This window comes from Dipodomys spectabilis, unplaced genomic scaffold, assembly GCF_019054845.1.
Source record: "Dipodomys spectabilis isolate Male_0828 unplaced genomic scaffold, ASM1905484v1 ptg000043l, whole genome shotgun sequence".
Taxonomy (NCBI): domain Eukaryota; kingdom Metazoa; phylum Chordata; class Mammalia; order Rodentia; family Heteromyidae; genus Dipodomys; species Dipodomys spectabilis.
This window is the reverse complement of record NW_024870720.1, coordinates 26,324,682-26,339,454: the sequence shown is the minus strand read 5'-3', so window position 1 is coordinate 26,339,454 and position 14,773 is coordinate 26,324,682. Positions and strand designations below refer to the sequence as shown.

General features: G+C 35.9%; 1 non-coding gene across 1 annotated transcript; it reads right to left on the bottom strand.

The window, feature by feature from the left end:
* Window positions 1–5,192: 5,192 nt before the first annotated feature.
* On the bottom strand, window positions 5,193–5,261 carry Trnaa-ugc. Its single transcript has one exon. It is a non-coding gene; the product is annotated as a tRNA-Ala (tRNA).
* Window positions 5,262–14,773: the final 9,512 nt, after the last annotated feature.

Genomic DNA, 14,773 nt, shown 5'->3' with positions numbered 1-14,773 from the left:
CTCCTCCCTTTTGAAATATAAACTTTACAAGGGTAGAAATGCTGTGATTTATTTAATGATATATCCCAAGCAGATAAATCAGTGTCTGGAAAACAGTAGGCACCCAACAAATTTGTCGAGAGAATCATTGTTTCCCTAGCCAGGCACATGGCCCTCATTTCAAATGCTCAATACCATAAGAAAAAAAAAGATATCCTAGTTTTCTGGGTCATTTACTTCCTGTGACTTTTGAGTTATCTTATTTCCTTTCTTTCTACTTATAGTATTTGCCATCTGGCACTCATCCTCAAACTTTTGATCTATTGGAAAAAATCACTAGGTTGTTCAAAATGGGTCCTTTTTCCCTCCTTAGAATACAAAGTTCATTTACATAAAACACTTTGCTCATATCCCTTGATCTTTTATTTGATAAATATATTTCTCTTACCTAACAGACAGTTTAATGTCTAACCCACTGAGCAACATTAATATAATTTTCATACCTAGCAGACATTTCAGTGTCAAACTCATTGGTCAACCATTAGCTGTTCTCACATTATTGGCTACTAGCAATCTTCATTAGCCTATACTCTACTTATCAGTCTCCTTTTCACGAGATGTCTGCTGCTACAAAATTTTATTTATTTTTTTAAAATAAGTTTTTTAGGGGCTGGGAAGGTGGCTCAGTGGTAGAGTGCTTGCCTTGCATGCATGAAGCCCTGGGTTCAATTCCTCAGCACCACATAACCAAAAAGAAAAAAGCTTGAAGTGGCGCTGTGGTTCAAGTGGTAGAGCGCTAGCCTTGAGCTGAAGAGCTGAGGGACAGTGCCCAGGCCCAGAGTTCAGGCCCCACGACTGGACCCCCCCCCAAAAAAAAAAATAAGTTTTTTTATTGTGAAAATACTGTACAGAGGGGTTACGGTTACATGAAGAAGGTGATAAGTACATTTCTTATCCAGCATTGTTGCCTCCTCCTTTGTTTTTCCCCTATTATCCCTTCCCTCCCACCTCCTCAACTCTACCCTCCCTTCCCTGCCTAAATTGTAAAGTTCATTTTTCAACATAGCATCTTGTACATCGCATTGTTGCAATAGGTCCACCTGTATCCCTATTTAAACATTTTGTTTTTTTCCCTTCCGCTCCCCAAATTATACCAACATCAAATACAGTGAAAACAGGGGTTATACCGTATGGGAGGGACATACAAAGCAACAACAAAAAAATCACATGATACCTTATAAATACATTAGAAATGATAGCAAGAAAGAAAAAAACCACTTGTGTTCCCATCTTGGGGTTCATTTCACCTAACATCCCCTTATCTGACCTTTTCTGCTTGTCCCAGACATATACTAGTTATTGCAAATATGGGAAACCATAGGGCCTATGTTTGTTTGGCCCTGGCTTACTTCACTTAATATAATTTACTCCAAGTCTTTACATTTCCTAACAAATGGGTGATCTTATTCTTTCTGATGGAGGCATAGAATTCCATTGTGTATATATACCACATTTTCTTGATCCATTGAGATCCCACCTCACCCCAGTTAGAATGGCTATAATAAAGAACTCTAATCACAACAGATGCTGGAGGGGATGTGGACAGAAGGGAACCCTACTGTATTGTTGCTGGGAGTGTAAACTTGTTCAACCACTTTGGAAAGCAGTATGGAGGTTCCGCAAAAGACTCCATATAAAAAAAAAAAAAAGACTCCACATAGAGCTCCCCTATGACCCAGCAATCCCACTTTTGGGCATTTACCCGAATGATCACAAACAAGACCATACTAAAGCTACCAGCACAACTATGTTTATTGCAGCATTATTTACCATAGCTAAGATATGGAACCAACCCAGATGCCCCTCAGTAGATGAATGGTACAAAATTTTATTTGACTTTAAAATGTGCTAGAGGAACTTTCTTTTGAAAGAGGCTTTTGGTAAATTTATTTAATGACGTAAGATAATCAGCTTTACAAAATATTTTCGTACTGTGCTTGTTTTTTCCTTTGGCTGTTGAGGGGCTTCAACTCAGGATTTGGGTACTACCCCTGAGCTTTTTCTCTTAAGGCTAGTACTCTTAGCTGGGCGTGGGTGGCTCACACCTGTAATTGCGGTTAAAAGCCAGCCTAGGTAGGGAAGTCCTGGAGACTTTAATGTCCAATTAACCACCAGAAAACCGGAAGCGGTGCTGTGGCTCAAGTGGCTCAAGCAGTAGAGCACTCGCCTTGAGCTGAAGAGCTGAGGGACAGTGCCCAGGCCCAGAGTTCAAGCCCCATGACAAAAAAAAAAAAAAAAAAAAAAAAGAAAGAAAGAAAGAAAGAAAAGAAAGAAAGAAAAAAAAGATAGTATTCTTCCACTTAAAACCACAGCCACTTCTGATTTTCTGGTGATTCACTGGAGCTGAGTCTCATGGACTTTCCTGCTCAGGCTGACTTCTTACCACAATTCTCAGATCTCAGACTCTTGAGTAGCTCGGATTACAGGTATAAGCCACTGGTGCCCAGCTCTGTGCTTTGTCTTAAAAACTAAACTTATACGAATAGTTTCTTTCAGTGAGGACATGTATATGTATAATGGAAGAAGGAGATTGGTCATTCATATTTTGTTCCATCCTTCCATTACTCACCCTTCCTTTCCAGAGTTCATCACAGATATTTGTCATTTAACATTCCTTTAAAACAATTCCTTGATTGATACTTGACATTTTTGTGAACATCATGAGGGATTATCTCTCTTTTTCTTTCATTTTCATTATGTATCCTCAGCATCTCCTGTAGTATTAGGCATGGAATCTTCAGTAAATATTTGTCGATTGTATTGATGACTACAGAAATATTAAGTGAGTTGGAGGCTTAATAGTTTATTTTTGTTTTGCTATTTCATAGCAAATCTCTTGTAATTTTCTAAGTTCATACTCAAGCATCTTGAACAAAGAAGTCTGCTTACATATCCAAACCTCCTCTTTCTGTTTGTAAAATAATGGCAGACAGCTGGGATAAGGGTGGAACAGCAATCCTTTCAAAAGCCTATTGTATGTGAACACTTTTCATGAGAAACATTTTTAGGTCAGAAGCACTGACTACTTTGTAATGTATTTTTGGCATCATAGAATTTGGTAATCTTTTTAGAGTTCATGTAATCTACATGTTTTGTCTTTTCCATTAGAAAAATTAGTTTACCTCTTTAGTCATGAGCAAATATCTAGTGGTCATGAAAACCTTAAATTCTGCTTAGAAAATAAAACAATTATATAGTTTAAGTTTATGTTAATATGATCTAAGTCATTCTTTTGTCTTTAATGTCTATACTTCTGCTTCGTCAAGATAAGCATTAATGCATTTAAAGAAACGCAAAGTTTTGAAATATGAACTAACACCTGATTAGTTTAGCTTTGTCTTGAAAAATTGAATCAGAAACCTAAAAAAACCCCCTGGATCACAGAGCAGAGTAAGTTTTGATGGAAAACTGAAGGACAAAGGGTCTGAGAAACTGAGGATGTTTGGCACATAAAACAAATACATTGTACTTACTGGTAGTGACTGAGTTGATCCTAGAAGACAAAACAGCAGAATAGCGGTCTTCATATTTCAAATTGCTACCTAGAAGAACAAAAGAATATTACTCTCATTCTGTTTTCTTTTGAGAGAAGAAAATACCCTAAAACATGAACATTCTACTTGAAAGATAGCCAATTAATGTTACCTTTGTTTCACGAGGCAAAACGTACGGGTGAAGTGATGTTCAAAATCCAGATGACTTCTCTAGTTTACTCTGGTTAAAAAATTTATCTTTTGATGATTTGAAAGGAATTTAAACTCAGCTCTAGGAGATGGGCCACTTGAGAAGCCAATCAGGATTTAGCTGTTGGTGAAATCATTTGGTTTCTTCCATTTCCCAACACTTCATTAGGTGGGTTATTAGCTGTAGACGTAATATTACCCAATGTTTACCTGTTGCCTGCAAGGTTTCAGGGAGACTTGCTTTGTGTAATTTCAAAGTGCAGACAATGAAAGATTAAAATACTTCTCTACCTCCATCTCTTTCACAAAATTACTTGCTTTATCATGTGAGAATAAACATAAAAGTCAAACACAAGGATATGGGCTAGTATTTATATAAAAAATGTGAAATCTCTAACATATATTTCTCTTTAATATACTTTATTTTTTTAAACAAGAATGAACTTTATATGTAAACAAACAGACAAATTTCATTTATTTAATGGCCATTAAATTACCTTTTCCTTGTTATGGACAGTTAATCATTTACTATTTTATTTTATAATTATGAAAATATTACAGTAAATGTCTTCATAAAATGTTTTTGCACATGTGAGAATGATACTGTATGTGTTATTGCTATCAATCCTATTTTAAAAGATGTGCCTTCTGGAAATGTTGAATAGTATGCTTCATTTCAAATAGCCAGAAATGGTGTTATAACGTAAGCAAAATCACGGAATCTGCTGATTTTTCACAAAAAATAGCCAAGGGCTATCCATAGGACCTTCAGGTGTGTGTGGGGTCTGTTTAACAATTTCTGAAGCCAAATCCAGGATGAACTGTGACAAGATTTCACATGTGTGGCTTGATCTTTGTCTCTTCTTATTAATAAGATTTTTTTTTAACATTATGGAGTGTCTGTTAATGAAAAATGGACTGAAATGATGAAACATTCATTGGTGACTGCCTGGTACTTTGATAGGAAGGGAGAACAAATTGTCTAGGAAGGGCAACAAAGGCTAACAGTAATAACATCTGTGGTAAGTGGAATGCTAGGAGTATTGCACCAGTGTGAAGGATTTCATATATTGGGGTAGAAGACAGGGAAATAAATGTAAAGGGAGAGGTAATCCTTGAGCTGGCTTTTGAAGACTACAAATTCATTAAGAAGCAAGAGAGTACCCAGGCAGATCAAGGACTTGAATCTAGAGTGATATTACTACTTCCTGTAAGTGGAACAAAATGAAGCAAGGAAGACAGAATTAGAAAGGAACCTTATTTAATGAGTTAGTTTCTGTTACATATTTTGGCACTTGATCTGTATGACTCCATTATTTTCTTGCAATTTCCTTTTTTTTGGGGGGGGGGGTCTGGTCGTGGGGCCTGAACTCTGGGCCTGAGTGCTGTCCTTCAGCTCTTTTAGCTCAAGGTTAGCGCTCTACCACTTGAGCCACAGCGCCACTTCCGGCTTTTTTCTTTTTGCTTATGTGGTGCTGGGGAATCGAACCCAGGGCCTCATGCATGCAAGGCAAGCGCTCTACCACTGAGCCACCTCCCCAGCCCCTCTTGCAATTTCTGTTGAACTGGGGCCTTGTCTTAGATTTTCTATGCTTATGCTATTGCAAAGCATAAGATGGTGACTGCATGTTGATGAACAAAGCTGAGGGTTGCTTACTATGGGATATTGGAGCAAAACTGAGTTGAATTCAGAGTTTCAGCTTAGATAGATTTGAGAGAATAAATGTGACTAGTGTAATGGAGATTAACACAGTAAAGATTGATCTGAGTCAAGAGTCAATGCAACATTAATGTTAAGGGATGTGAGACAAGCAACTTTAGTTATGTTCTTGAGTTTTCTTTTCTGTGGCATTGATTTCTAATAAAATAAAATAACAAATATTTTGGTAATTGTATCTCATGAGTTTTCATAAGCAAGTTCTTATTCAGTTAATCTGTCACTCCAACTCATTATTTAACAAAGTTACTTTCTGTTCCCTACTATGTTTTCAGTCCCTGGGAATAAATATCTCTGCTTTGATGGAGCTCACTTTTTTTTTTTGCTGTTATCAATTGTATTTATTTACTTATTTTTTATTTAAGATTTTTTTTTTTTTGGTTGTGAGGCCTGAACTCTAGGCCTGGGCACTGTCCCTCAGCTCTTCAGCTCAAGGTGAGCATTCTACCACTTGAGTCACAGTGCCATTCTGGCTTTTTCTGCTTATGTGGTACTGAGGAAGCCAGGGCCTCAGGCATGCAAGGCAAGCGCTCTACCACTGAGCCACCTTCCCAACCCTTTATTTAAGATTTTAAACATTAGTTCTATGGGGGAGTTTTATTGTGGCATTTCCACATGTGTGTATAATATATCCTATCAAACTGTCCCACTGTTACTTGCCATTACTTCTCTTCCTCCCTTCTTAAAGTAATTTTAACAGGTTTTATGAATCCATTTTATACCATATTCATCTGTATTCACTATTTCCTTTCCAACTCCCCATGTTCCTGTGATACCGATACCCACTCCCAACAGAGCTTTACATTTTTGAAGGGAGAACATTAAATATTCAAGCAGATTCATGTATAAGAGAGAGACAGAGAGACAGAGAGACAGAGACAGAGAGACAGAGACAGAGACAGAGCCCATGATCTTCTTAAACATTTGTTTTGTTTTTCAGTAGAGATAGAGTTGAATTTTATGCTACCTTTATGTCTAGGCTTAGATAGTAGACCTGTGTTCTATTGCCAGTCTACAATATGGGACTAGCAAACAGCTCATTCAAATTGAATCACTGTTTGTGACTGTCTGGATATCAGGTGACTCAGGGACCTCACACTGACTGCATTACTTATTGTAGGCATGCTTCCAACCTCAAAGTGAAATCGGGCATGCCCTAGCTAGGAACCTGAGCAGTCAGTGGGATTAGATCAAAATAAACATGCAAAATTAAGAAGACAGTAATTGCTTAGGCAAGGAATTTTAAGTCTGAAAGCAGATAATTTGCAATAATGTAATTATGGAGTTAGATGTCAAAAGTATGTAGTATAAAAGGGAAAAAAATTCTAAATCATTTCAAAACAAGGCAAATCAGCAAAATATAGTGAGACAGTTTTGTTTTTGAAATGCTTTAGGATATCAGAATTCACTAAATGGCATTATAAAGCACGAGTTACAGCTCTTAACCATATCTGTTTAGGTATTCTTGATCCTTTGCATTAGTTTAATGTTTCTTTGGGGTATGTACCTTTTGAAACCTAATTGCATCCATGCAATATTTCCTTAGAAAAATGAACACATCTGTCAATATAATGTTTGTCAAACAGCTGCAGATTTCATAGATTTCCTGAGAGCACAAACATGAAGACCTAGTTAAAAATCTCTGCTTTGGACAGTATGTAGTTTCCTCAAAAGACTCCACATAGAGCTCCCCTATGACCCAGCAATCCCACTGGGCATTTACCTGAATGATCACAAACAAGACCATACTAAAGCTACCAGCGCAACTATGTTTATTGCAGCATTATTTTCCATAGCTAAGTTATGGAACCAAGCCAGATGCCCCTCAGTAGATGAATGGATCAAGAAAATGTGGTATATTTTTTAATTTAATTAATTAATTATTTTTTTTGGGTCCGGTCATGGGGCCTGAACTCTGGGCCTGGGCACTGTCCCTCAGCTCTTCAGCTCAAGGCTAGCGCTCTACCACTTGAGCCACAGTGCCACTTCTGGCTTTTTTCTTTTTGCTTATGTGGTGCTGAGGAATCGAACCCAGGCAAGCGCTCTACCACTGAGCCACCTTCCCAGCCCAAAATGTGGTATATTTATACAATGGAATTCTATGCCTCCATCTGAAAGAATGACATTGCCCCATTTGTTAGGAAATGGAAAGACTTGGAAAAAATTATATTAAGTGAAGAAAGCCAGGCCCAAAGAAACATAGGTCCATGGTTTCCCTTATTTGCAATAACTAGTATATGTCCAGGACAAGCAGAAAAGGTCAAAAACTATGTACATATATAAGATTATGTTAAGTGAAATGAGCCCCAAGATAGGGACACAGTGTTTTTTTCTTTCTTGCTATTGTTTTAAATGTATCTATAATGCACTATGAGATTTTTTTTGTTTCTCTGGTATGTTCCTCCCCCATGGTATAACCCCTGTTTTCACTGTATTTGAATCCAGTGCCCTGCATCTTGTATATACATTTTTCTAATTTGGGGAGCGGAAAGGAAAACAAAATGCTTAAATAGGGATACTGTTTGGCCCATTGTAACTAAGAGATGTACAAGACACTATGTTGAAAATGAACTTTACAACTTCAGGTGTGGGGTGGGGGGGAGAAGGAGGAGTTGGGGAGGGTGGGGAGAGAAGGGAGGGTAGGGGATAAGCACAGGAAGGGGTAACAATGCTCAATAGGAAATGTACTCATTACCTCACTCATGTAACTGTAACTCCTCTGTACAGTATCTGTACAATAAAAATATATATTAAATAAACAAGAAATACCTTAGTGTTATTGAAACCACCAAAAATTAAGTTCTGTTTATTACGTAGCTTGTATTACCTATCATAATTAACATAGCCTCTCTGGTTTTCTGTTGTCTTTGATGTTATAGTAAGAGAATAAGGAAAGGAATTTGACAGCAGGAAATATTAGTCAATGAGAGGATGTTGGTATGTGTACAGGAGAAAATAGATGGTACTGGGCTTAAGGACCTTCATGAATTAGGAAACATTTTGTAGATGTATTGACCCAATTAGAACAGATGACCCTCCTGTGCCTTTATTGGTATACAAGTGGATGAAAAAAAGTGGCTTGACATTATTTCCAGTTTCTACAATTAATTGAATAGGACAGCACCTATTTTATACATGAATATTAGGAACAATAAATAGGATTTACTGGAAAACATAAAGATATAAAAAATCATGTTCCCGGGCTGGGAAGGTGACTCAGTGGTAGAGTGCTTGCCTTGCATGCATGAGGCCCTGGGTTTGATTCCTCAGCACCACATAAGCAAAAAGAAAAAAGCCAGAAGTGGTGCTATGGCTCAAGTGGTAGAGCACTAGCCTTGAGCTGAAGAGCTGAGGGACAGCACCCAGGCCCAGAGTTCAGGACCCAGGACTGGACCCCCCCCCCCCAAAAAAAAATCATGTTCCCCCATGGTTTCCGTTATTAGCAATAACTAGTATATGTCTGGGACAAGTAGAAAAGGTCAAAATCTATATACATATGACCAGATAAGATGAACTTAAGTGAAATGGACCCCAAGATAGGGACACAAGTGGTTTTTTCTTTCTTTCTTTCTTGCTATTGTTTCTAATGTGTTTAAAAGGTACCATGTGATTTTTCTTTTTTTTTGTTGTTATTTTGTATGTCCCTCCCCGTTTTCACTGTATTTAATGTTAGTATAATTTGGGGAGGGGAATGGATAAAACAAAATGTTTAAACAGGGGTACAAGTTGACCCATTGCAACAATGAGATGTACAAGATGCTATGCTGAAAAACAAACTTTGCAATTTAGGTGTGTGTGTGTGTGTGTGGGGGGGGGTGTGGCTGTGGAGATGGGAGGGCAGGGATGGTAGGGGTAAAACAAAGGAGAGGGCAGCAATGCTTGATCAGAAATGTACTCATTACCTTGCTCATGTAACTCTAACCCCTCTGTACAGTATTTTCACAATAAAAAACTTACAAAAAATAAAAAATTAAGTCCCCAAATATGTTTATTTTACTTATATATATGTATCATATGTAATTATATATTATATATAAAGACTTTTAAAAGTGCTGAAAAAAAGAAACTGCTTTGGAGTGATGAAGGGGGTTTTCTGATCAAGGTATTTTTATGAAAGTAGGAAATTTTACAACAAACATATACTAATTGAATATTAATAAAAGGTCTCTGGCTTAGAGATGATTAATGATTTGTATAATCCACACATGTTCTAGAATTTCTCAAGTCATGAAATAGCCTCTTCTTATCCAGTCTACCACATCCAATGCACATAGGAAGATGTAAAACTATTAAGAGCCAAGCTACTTTTGATGAAGCCTATTAAAAAGGATCTATGTAGTCTGGAAAGGACAGGCAGCAAGGTGCCTGTGGCTCACGCCTGTAATCCTAGCTACTCAGGAGGCTGAGAGCTGAGGATCACGGTTTGAAGCCAGCCCAGGCAAGAAAGTCCTTGAGACTTATTTCCAATAAACTACTCAGAAAAATCCAAAAGTGGCTTGAGTGCTCTGGCTTAAGTAGTAGAGCTCTAGCCTTGAACAAAAGGCAAAAGGAGCTCAGGGACAATTCACAGGTTCTGAGTTTAAAGTCACAGGACTAGAAAAAATAAAAAAGGATAAGGCAGCTTGAAAATATTCCCTATCTCCTTTCATCAGTTGATAACTCAATGTTTCAATGTCACAAGAATGTGAGGCATACAATTCCTATTAATCATAGGGATAGCTTGACTGAATAAATTAAGTAAATAAATAGGAATAACATCCAATGTTTGCTGTTGCACTGTAATTACAACCAGAGCTATTAAATGTGAAAGTTTCACTTGGCCAGGCTTTGGCCTTGATACTATTATACAAAAGTGAATGAAACAAAGATCCTGGCTATAGTGTGGGAAACACAGCAAGAATCCAAATACCATTTAATGTGGTGCTTGTAAAACAGATATGTAAAAAGAGATCAGAAAAGGGTTCCAGTATATTTCTATCATTTAAAAATATTCATTCATTGTATTCTCTCTGCCTAGAGTCTTCTGCATATGTGGTCATCAATATTTTACTCTTTACAAAATATCCTTGTTTATTCTAGCATCAGTTATTAAGTTTCTTTTGGAGTCTTTCCTCTAACATGCATTAGAATTCATCATTTTCTTATTAATTTAATTCAAGTTTGAGAATGCTATTTTTTTGTGGTATTGGTTTTAGATAATAGCATTTTACGTTCTTGATCATTTTTTTATAGTCACTATTGTGTCCAGTTCTTGCATGCACTAGATAAATTATTATGAATTGAAGTGATTTATATTGCTTACTTTTCAAGTTTCATAAAGATATTCAAAATATCTTCCTAGTTTGTAGTACTTCAGAAGAAAGTATATCCTTGGAAGTATGAGGTATTGCTATTATTCTATGAAGTACTTTGATGGATGAAGTACTTTGAATTAAATATATCTGAAATTTACCATTAATTTACTTTAAAATGGGACTTTTAAATTCTTAGTTTTCAATATCTTTGTATTTGGCTGCTAGGGAAGTTATGAACTTTTGGAGGAATCCAATAGTCCCTCTGAGGAACCCTGACTTGGTATATCTTCTTTCTACATTGTTATTTGCTCATCACAATTCAGGTGCTGCTGTTGTGTTCAGCAATTGCTTTTCTTTGTAGTGCATCTTTCATTTCCCACCCAAGTAGATCTGTTTTAGTTCAAGTCACAACCAGTTTCTCCAGGTGACTGGTAACTTAGCCAGTGGAGTAGAGAAGTCTGTGAAATTTGGAGATATGAAAATAGTTATGATCTTGGAAAAAATTATGCAGACCCAAAGCAACATAAGCAGTATAGTTTCCCTCATCTGTAGTAACTAGAATATGTCTAGGATACCCTCAGCAGAGGATCACAATAGCTCAATGTGCATATGGCCATATAAAATGATGCTTATGGAAATGAACACTAAGAAATGGAAAGAAGAGGTTTTTTTTTTAATGTACTGTTTGCAGTTACTTCTTTTTTCTTTCTTTCTTTTTCCTTTGGTTTATTCCCTGTTGTCATTGTTTTAGATTTCTGTACCCTTTTAATTTGTATATGAATGAAGTGAAGGGGAATCATAGAAACAATAGGACAAAGGGTGAACCAATTCAACAGTGATATTCACTAGACATTATATTGGAAATGAACTTTACAATTTGGAGGGAAGTAGGGGGAAGTGGGAGGAAATGGGGGGGTACCACTGTTCAAAAAGAAATGTGCTCATTACCTAACTTATGTAACTGTAACCCCTCTGTACATCACCTGTACAATAAAATTAAAAGAAAATAGTCATCATTGTTACTTCTCTTAAAGAAGTTTGAATAGAAGATCTTTATAAAGATAATTTCCATCCATAGCACCAGCAGCACAGGAAATACCTCAAAACATAGGTGTATAGTGTTAGAGCTTCCATGTTAAACTTCAGTTACGCAGACTGCCAGCTTGTATGACCAGGAGATACCCACAGCATTGACTTTCTCTTTTGCTTTCAGCCTTAATGGGTGTGGGGAGACTCTCCTGTTTCCCTCAAGTTTTCTTACTACTATAAGTTAGAGTCTATTTTTTTTTAAATCTCAAGTTCATCAGTTCTGGATTTTGTTGATCCCAACTCTTGCCTCACAAGAGTTTTGTTTCGGATTCATGTAGACATAGAAAGATCTGGACTATCTCTTATCTACTATCTTCCCTACTCCATCATAATCAACACTTGATAAATATTTATTGCAACAATGCATGAAGAAAGAACACTGCTCTTAGAATCATACAAATGGAATTCTGACTGCTGAGGGGTATTTAGTCAAATTAAAGAACATAGTTAACCTTTAGGTTTTTTAATCCATACATTTTCTCTTTCTGTCCTCACCCTATAGAATCCAGGGTTTATATGACTATGAATATCTATCATGATGCTTAGCACTTGATAGAGACTCAGTAATAATTGTTTAGTTAAAGCTAAGCTGACAGTAAGCTGCTTTCTGTGTGGAAGGACATGTTCATTGTGTCACTTTGTGGCTCTACACAAAAAATTTCTTCTTCAAAAAAAGCTAAAGAACTCCTCTTCCTTTTTCACCCTTCACTGTTTCTTTGCTTAGTTATTGGTTACAAATGTGTGTTCTAAGCATGTGTGAGTTAAGAAATGTTAGCATAACCAGTCAATTTTATTGCAGATTTTTATATTCTTGAGACAGAAATTCTTGCATGCAAGTATACAACTTAGATGCGACTGCGAACTGGTTATAGTTAACCTAAGTCTAGGTCCCTATGAGCGCTCTTTTAGGGTATCAGCAGACAATTCTTATGTTCATGACATACTACTATGTAGAGTTATTGCCATTCTTTTCTCCTAGCACATCTTTGAAATTATTCCTCCAGTGTATCTTTGTATGATCAAAAGCAGTTAAATTAATTAGAAATTCTTTCCCTAAATAGATTGATTCTTCAATCTTCAACAGTAATCACAAAGTACATTTTCCCCTTGTTGTAGTATAACTCAGTGGAGAAACCAAATCAATCAACAATAATAAGTATTCCTCCTAATATGTCCTTAACATTGTAACCTGGCATATAAACCAACCAAATAAAACCTGCACTTTAGCAGGACTGCCACCAGAGGGTGTCTCTGTTAAAGTCATGCTGTTACCACTTAAGTCACAGCAAGAATTGATTTTTCTATCCGAATCAGCTGTTTCCTTAGTGTTAAGGGTTGCTGACCAACTAAATCCAAGAATTCCATATTTATTGAGCTCTCTGTGTCAGGCACTGAATGTGCTTTTGTGAAGAGTTTGGTATGGCTTATTTTGTTTCTGAACATGCCACTCTCTTACCCTTTATCTTTAATCTTAGCAATGAAAATACCCTAAAGGTTGGAACTATGGAATTTGTAACAAATATTTACTAATGGGTTATTTAGTCATATATTAGCATTTCTGATTTGTTTCTAGGCTTTCAGCTGTACATTGCTCTTTGCCTTGAAGAATTAAATGCTACAAGAGCAGCCTGATTAATTTTACTCTGTACAGACCCAGTCTTGTGGGTAGAGATAGCTCCTGGTATGTGGAAAGATATTAATGAATTGATTATAAGATCTTTCCACAGAATTTTTTTTCCTAAGAGGAATTCCTAGCAAATAAGTTAAAAAGACCGCATCTTTTAAAACTTTTAGAAATTCTCAACTTTTCTGGACATATTCAAGTCTCAAAGAAGAAATCAATGTGTAGAAGAAATCAATGTGTTTCTTCTAATGTGTCTTATGTGATCGGAGAATTTATTTTCATGCAATTACTCTTCTGTAGAAAACATTTTGAGAAACAACAACGCATATTATTACTTGACATTTTCTTTCTTAGAGGTGGAGATATGATCCATCTTGGGCTTAAATTAACTTTTTAGGAGGTTTACTTTGTTAATTATTGAAATGGAAAAAATCTTATAAATGGTATACAATGTGATATATATATATATAGTACATGTATATAACACATTCATTACACAATTACTTTTTTATGGTGAGAATACTTAATCCTATGCTTAATACTACTCTAATAAAATAGGAATGCTAATTAACCTGATTTGGCCAGTGTATATTCCATGTCTATATATATAATAAAGTATAAAATTACACGTCAAAAATATGTATAATTATGCATCAATTATAAACAAAAAGTAAAGTATACTTTCAGCAGTTTTAGCATATACAGTACACTCTTATTAATTATAGTCACCATTGTACAATAATTTCTCTAACTAAAATTTTATATCTTTTTACTAATATTTTCCCAATCCCTCTTTTTCTCCAAACACTAGTAATCACTTTATACATTCAACTTCTCTTAAACTTTTTTTAGATTCCATGTATATTTTGTATTTGTGCCTGTCTTTTTTCACTTAACATGATTTTTTCAACTTCATTCATATTGTTACCGATTCTTACAGTATTTCCTCTTTTTTAAAAGACTAAACAGTATTCTATTATGTGTACATATATATTGTATTTCTTTGTCAAATTATTCATTGATAGATTGAACCCATATTTGGCTGTTACAAATAATGCTGTAATAAACATGAGAGTACAGGTATCTCTTTAAAATTTCATTTCTTGGGGGAAGGGGGTTGGGAGGGAAAAAAACTGGGAGAAAATTAGGAAGGGGGTTCCACTGTTCAAAAGGAAATATACTCATCACTTAACTTATGCAACTGTAACTCCTCTGTACATCGCCTTTACAGTAAAAAAACAAAAACAAAAGCAAAAGCAAAAAAAAAAACCAAGATAAAAAGGATTTCATTTCTTTTGGATATCTGTACCATAAAATAGAATAGTTA